The sequence below is a fragment of the Centroberyx gerrardi genome, chromosome 13 (genome assembly GCF_048128805.1).
Source record: "Centroberyx gerrardi isolate f3 chromosome 13, fCenGer3.hap1.cur.20231027, whole genome shotgun sequence".
NCBI lineage: Eukaryota > Metazoa > Chordata > Actinopteri > Beryciformes > Berycidae > Centroberyx > Centroberyx gerrardi.
Genome location: NC_136009.1, coordinates 21,075,665 through 21,081,664, shown reverse-complemented (window position 1 = coordinate 21,081,664; position 6,000 = coordinate 21,075,665).

The window sequence follows — 6,000 nt, the reverse complement described above, 5'->3', positions numbered from 1 at the left end:
CTCTAAAAATGTTCTTGTTATGATCCTGCCCTCAGCCCACAGCTGGGGACATGTACAAGGGAACAGCAAGAGGAATACAGCAAGAGGAAAACCTGTATTGGTGTTTCACTGGTGAAGGTAAGATCAGCAAAGCGCCACTTGTTTCCCTGGGTGCCTTTCCTCATCCACACAACTGTCTCCGGTTCACCCGCATGCTTTGTGATGAATTTCAAAGAACCTGGAAATAAGTGAATAGCAACAGAACTTGTGCCTATGAGGAATGGTTGAAAGATGGTGATTTAATTGCACACTACGGAACTTACCAATGCTGTTCCCAAATATGTGGTACCAGAAGCTGACACATATGACATGACCTGCAGGCTGAGGGTAGCTGATGAGTCTGGCTGCTGATGAGGGATCCGGGTTGTTTCTGGTAGCTATAAACATGTAGTAACCTATGGAAAATAAACAAAGGGGCAGAAGGTTGTGAGAATATAATGTCATCTAAATGATTCATCATAGTCATTAGATACTGCGTGAAGTTAAATCAAATACATGATATCAACAACAAACATTTTTGTTGACGGAACCTCTGTCCATCTCACAGCAGGTGCTGCTGAATTGTTGTTGTTGTTTTGTAAACTCTAGTCAGCTGTCAATAGGACACTCACCATCACCAGTGGTGTGGTCATTTTCCGGGTTACCATCCCCAAAGCTCCATTTACTGCTTCTCCACATAATGCTGGCAGTGTAGTCGTGGTACCATGAACAAGTGTCCTCTTCAAAATCGCATGAGAGCTGGTCTGACCCTGCAGGGATATTTCCCTCCCAGCAGTTCTCAAAGCTGATATCATCCAGCATGACATCCTTGACTTCAAAAAATGGGCGTGCGAATGAAAGCAGCAGCTGTGGAGAGGAAAGTGTTTGTTGTTTTGGAGATGGAAATTGTGATGAAAAATGAAACTTTTGCAGGAGATTTCTAAAGTTTGAGAGATTTTTTACTATTGATGAGTGGTAGATTACTACCACAGGTTAACAGAGTACAAAAATATTTAACTTCAGTAGAAATTTTAGTCAGTGTAGTCAAGTCAAGGAGAGACTCAAGTAAAAGACTTAAGTAACAATTACTTTCCACCTTAGGTTACTACTGCTGTGAACAGCCTGAAGGGATGCAGGGTATTGTGCAGAGCTAACCTTGTAGCCTCCTGGCTGATTACCAATGAAGGCTGTGGCAGTCTCCCAACCATTTGTCTTACTTTTAGAAATCTCCAACAACTCTTCCTCAGTGGTGCCTCTAACCATTTTCAGATAAAACGATGATGATGATGCGTAGGGCGCATCGTCATAAATATAGTACCAGAAGCTGAAACATATCAACAGTCACATCACAAACAGACAACTGCTAAAATGCGTTAGAAATTCTGGTCAAAAACATTGTCAACCAAGGATTTAAATTACTTTTCATCCATGTTTTTTACTACCAGTCATTTTTGAAAAATAGGAATTACATTGTCAAAATGATGGATATCTGATTTTGAACAAACTCTTTCTTAACTGAAAAACATAAATAAACTAAATCAATTAGGAGATAGCTCGTTCGGTACCGGATCTGGCATCCCAGAGCTGCCAGCTTGTCAACAGAATACTCCAAAGTGGCCTCCGAAGTGATCCTAGTTTGTTTTCCATCTATATGCATGACATGTCCTGTGAAAACAGACTCATATCAAACAGGCAGAAAGGACGCAATGATGAGATTAGCGAGCTATCATCAAAGGCTAGATCCTGTAATCTTATAAAAGTTTATACAAAGACAGTACATTTACAATGCCAGTGTATCTGTTAACAATGAATTAACATGAAAACCATGACACACATGGAACATGACAAAGTGTTAATATTTACCCCAAGGGCTTCCTGTGGTATGGTCTTGTCCAGGTGCTGAGGTGATATTTGCCATCTCCAGTCTCCAGCGGTAGACGCTCTCACTGGTATTGTTCCAACCACAGGAGTGATGCTCAAAGTCACATGACCCTTAACCAGGAAGGGGGGCAACAGAAATGAAATTAAGCCAGAAAGTATTGGGACTCACTGATTGTCTGAGACGTACTGAAAAGTGTCCGTGTTCTTAGTGTCTTCTTCAATGTTATTGATTTTATTGGTGTTTAAAAGACCTGCATATTCCTTTAAAAATGCTGTGTTTTAAATGCAAATTTGATAAAGGCCTGAACTTTTTTTTGGTGACATCAAGCTGAAAAAACTGAATCTAGGCTTATTTGAGTTGCACAGGTTTTGCAGAATGACCAACGCACCACAAAACTCTTCATCGGAGCCATCTTCACAGTCACTCTTGAAATCACAGATCGCCCCAGCAGGAATGCATTCTCCAGATAAACACTCAAACTGGTCATCAAGACAAGACGACACAACGACCAGAAATGCTGTAAAGAGAATATTATTACAAATGAATAACAAGAAGGGAAAGTTGAGGGGAAAATGTGTCCATAGTTTTGAATGCCAGCATGGCCCAGATAAAGTTTGACAAGCCTTTCTCACAATCCATCCTTGATGTTGAAATATCATTAACAATAATGACAACATTATTATTATCATTATTTAAAAAATATTTAGAGTTACAAAGTGCTCTGCAGATAATCGGCAGATAATAAATAAAAGCTGATAAGATAAGCAGTATAAATTCAATAACAGCAGCATTGTACATAAAATCTAAAACATGTAAAACATAACCCTGATTTCATCTCTGCATTATCTCCTCAGGCAAAAGCCAGATCACCTTTAGTCTCTGTCACTCATTAAGGCGAAAGATCTGATATGGTACATCTGAAATTTACACTTATTCACTTAAGACACATTTGCAGTCGACGTTACTGAAGGCAGTCAACCATTTTTTCATTGTTAAAACATCAAAAACCAGATGACTACAGTGTGAGAATCCCCCCACCACCTCGCCCAATGGACCACCTGTCAGTCACAGATAGCTCTTATCATGATTGACTCTCATGACCTCTCCCTTCCATTTTACCCCCCATGTTTGACCATCATATATTGTACACCACATACACTGCTTGAGACAATAACGATTATACAAACATCTGTATGATATTTAGCCTTAAAGACCTCTTACCTGACAGCAGAATCAATAATTGCTTCATGTCTAGTAAAACATGACACAGGACAATAAATCTAAGGAAAGGGCTAGCTTCTTTAAAGCATGATCGCTACCCTGTCATTATGACAATTCAGCAAAGGACAGGGGTCCTTATCAGTAAACCACGCTTAAAGTCCACAGTGTACTCAGTAAACTGCCAATACATTTCCATTGCTTGTCTTTATGGCTCTCAGTGCATACTTAACTCAGTTTGCCAAAGCGGAGGTCGTATAGATCTTCCAGATGATAGTGCAAAACCGTAATTTTATAATCTCCGGTTTTAAATACAGATATTGGCACTAACAGTGATGTGATGGTAAATAATAAAAAGGTGGGTAAACAACAATATAAGAATCATGATGATCTGAAAATGTATGCTTCTACTGTTGCACTCATTGTAAATACCTGACATGTAAACAACATAGAAACAAACAGAATAGTGTTAATTTAGAATGTACTTTCTTGTAAAGGCACTTTCATGTTACTCACATCTGTGCTGTGTCCCATGAATTTACAACAAACACCTATCAAAGTAAAGTGAATTCAGGTGGATTTACCTTAAAAAGTATGTGAACCTACTTGGTCATGGCCAAGGCCTACTTGATCATATCTGTATTTCTAAGTCTAGTACGTCATAAACTAGGAGATAAAAACTCCAGGGAAAGTAGATAATGCTGGTGTCCATGTTCCAGGTTCAGTGAGGGCAACAAAGATTCTTTGAAATAATCTGGGATTGCAAAAATGATTAAAAAAAAAAAAAAAATCTGAGGAGGATGCCTTGAATCCTCCACAGAAAACATTTTTTCCAAAATTTGATGTTAATGCTCTTGAATGTTTTGGAGCATTTATGCAATGTGCATGCACTGAATGAGAAAGATTGCACTTGAAATTTCAAATCACGTTTTAAAAGTGGATTCATGTGGAGAGCTTCAAACAGTCTGATGACTCTACACTTTCCCTCCCTTCTCATTTACCCCAGTGCAAGCACACAAACATAATCTGCATCTGCATCATCAATCTGCCACATGCTGTGCAAGTAGCAACATTCATCAGTGCTTGTGCCTCATAGGTTCATGTTTTTTCAGCAGTACAGCAATGTTAGTCTTCAAACTCTCTCCACTGCTACATCCAACCCAAATATGCTCTGCTATTCCACTCCCTACCTCAGATGCACCTTAAGTGTTTTCCAATCAATTTACTGCACCATGTTCTCTTTCAACCTTCAATATATTTTTTCCTTAATCCGCACACTACAGTCAGTAGAAAGAGGAAGCTTCAGTTTGTCATCTGTCAAACAACCACAGGCAGCTGAATAGTATTGTAAGAAGACCATCAAGACGCTGAATTACCAGCTCCAGGTCTATAATGTTTTGTCATTCACAATATGTTGCTATATAGCTGACCCTGCAGCCTGACCTCCCTGGAATTAAAGTGACAACAGAATTTCCCTTTGAATCTCTTTGTCACATTTTTATTATCTTCACAATAAATACGATAAAGGATCATTTTTACCATTAGTCGCTGTAAAGTGGATAAAGAATGTCATCATGTCATATAGTATGTAATGTGAAATATGTAATCACTTCTTCTTTCGTTTAGGTGCCCATTAAACATGTCACCAAGTTGATGGCTGAGCCATGTGTGAAGCTTGTGCCCTGTTCAGTTCTGAACCAAGATCCACTCCAGTGTTTGCTAATCTCCTCAACCTCTGCTAGCCATTCTCATTTTTGTCCTTTTACCTACCATCCACTTCCTCTCCAGCCTGGGCCACGTGTTCCTTTGCCCCTGGAGGGGCTCTGACGCGGATCACAAGTCAACCACCTTCCTGCTGCAACATCCTGAGGCCGCTGGACTGGCTTGAGGAGCTGAAATACTTCAGCCTGGTGCTGAACGGGCCTTATCCCTGCATGGATCTACGTGCTTGGATCAGATGGGTGGCAGGCTTGATGAGGACCGGGCCAGGGCTGATGATTCAGCTCAGGGCAGGATGCAACTTCATTCTAGATGAGGGGATTACATTTTTATGTCCCGCCACCATGGTACATGGTATGTGGGACATGGTGCCGTCTATGTGTTTAGACACACAATAACTCAAGAATAATACATGATAGAAATTTCATATTTACACCACAGGTTCCCTATATAGAGTAGATGATCTGATTAGATTTTGGAGCACCTGGCTACATACATTTGCATATTAATGAGGAAAAACTACTATAACTCTTTAATGGTTTAAGATACAGAGCTTATGGTAAGATGTATGTGAAAATAAGTATGTTGATATATAACTATTAATTAGCTTAATTAAAAACCTCATTAACATACCTAGTTATGTTTACTATATCATGGTGATTATGGTGGGACATTAGCGGACAGGAGTTCTGGAAAATGGCTTCTATGTATCATAGGTGTCAGGCCACTGGTCTGGTGTGCGGGCATCTGCCCATTAAAAGCTACACTGACATCATCTCACAAATGGCACAAAATGACTGAGCAAAGGTATTTGTGTCTACAGGAAATCTTGGAGGGAGAAGGGAGATAAGGAAAGAAGGGAGGAAGGGAGATAAGGGTACAGAGATCAGTGAACTAAGGTGGCAGGAGAGAGAGTTAAAAAGACACACACACGTCTAGTTATGGACACAGAAAAGAGTGCCAGACATACAAGATTTAAGTAAAAATACTGTATGTTTTAACTTCAATCCTATCACGTCACAAAATGTAAACATCTTATCATTTGCTGTCTACAGCAGGATCCGACTAGCAGACCTGTCCTGGAGCAGATTCTCCTGCATGACTGGATGAGCTGACTGCCCAGCAGGACGAAAGCAAGCAAATGCTTTTCTGATCATTATGCT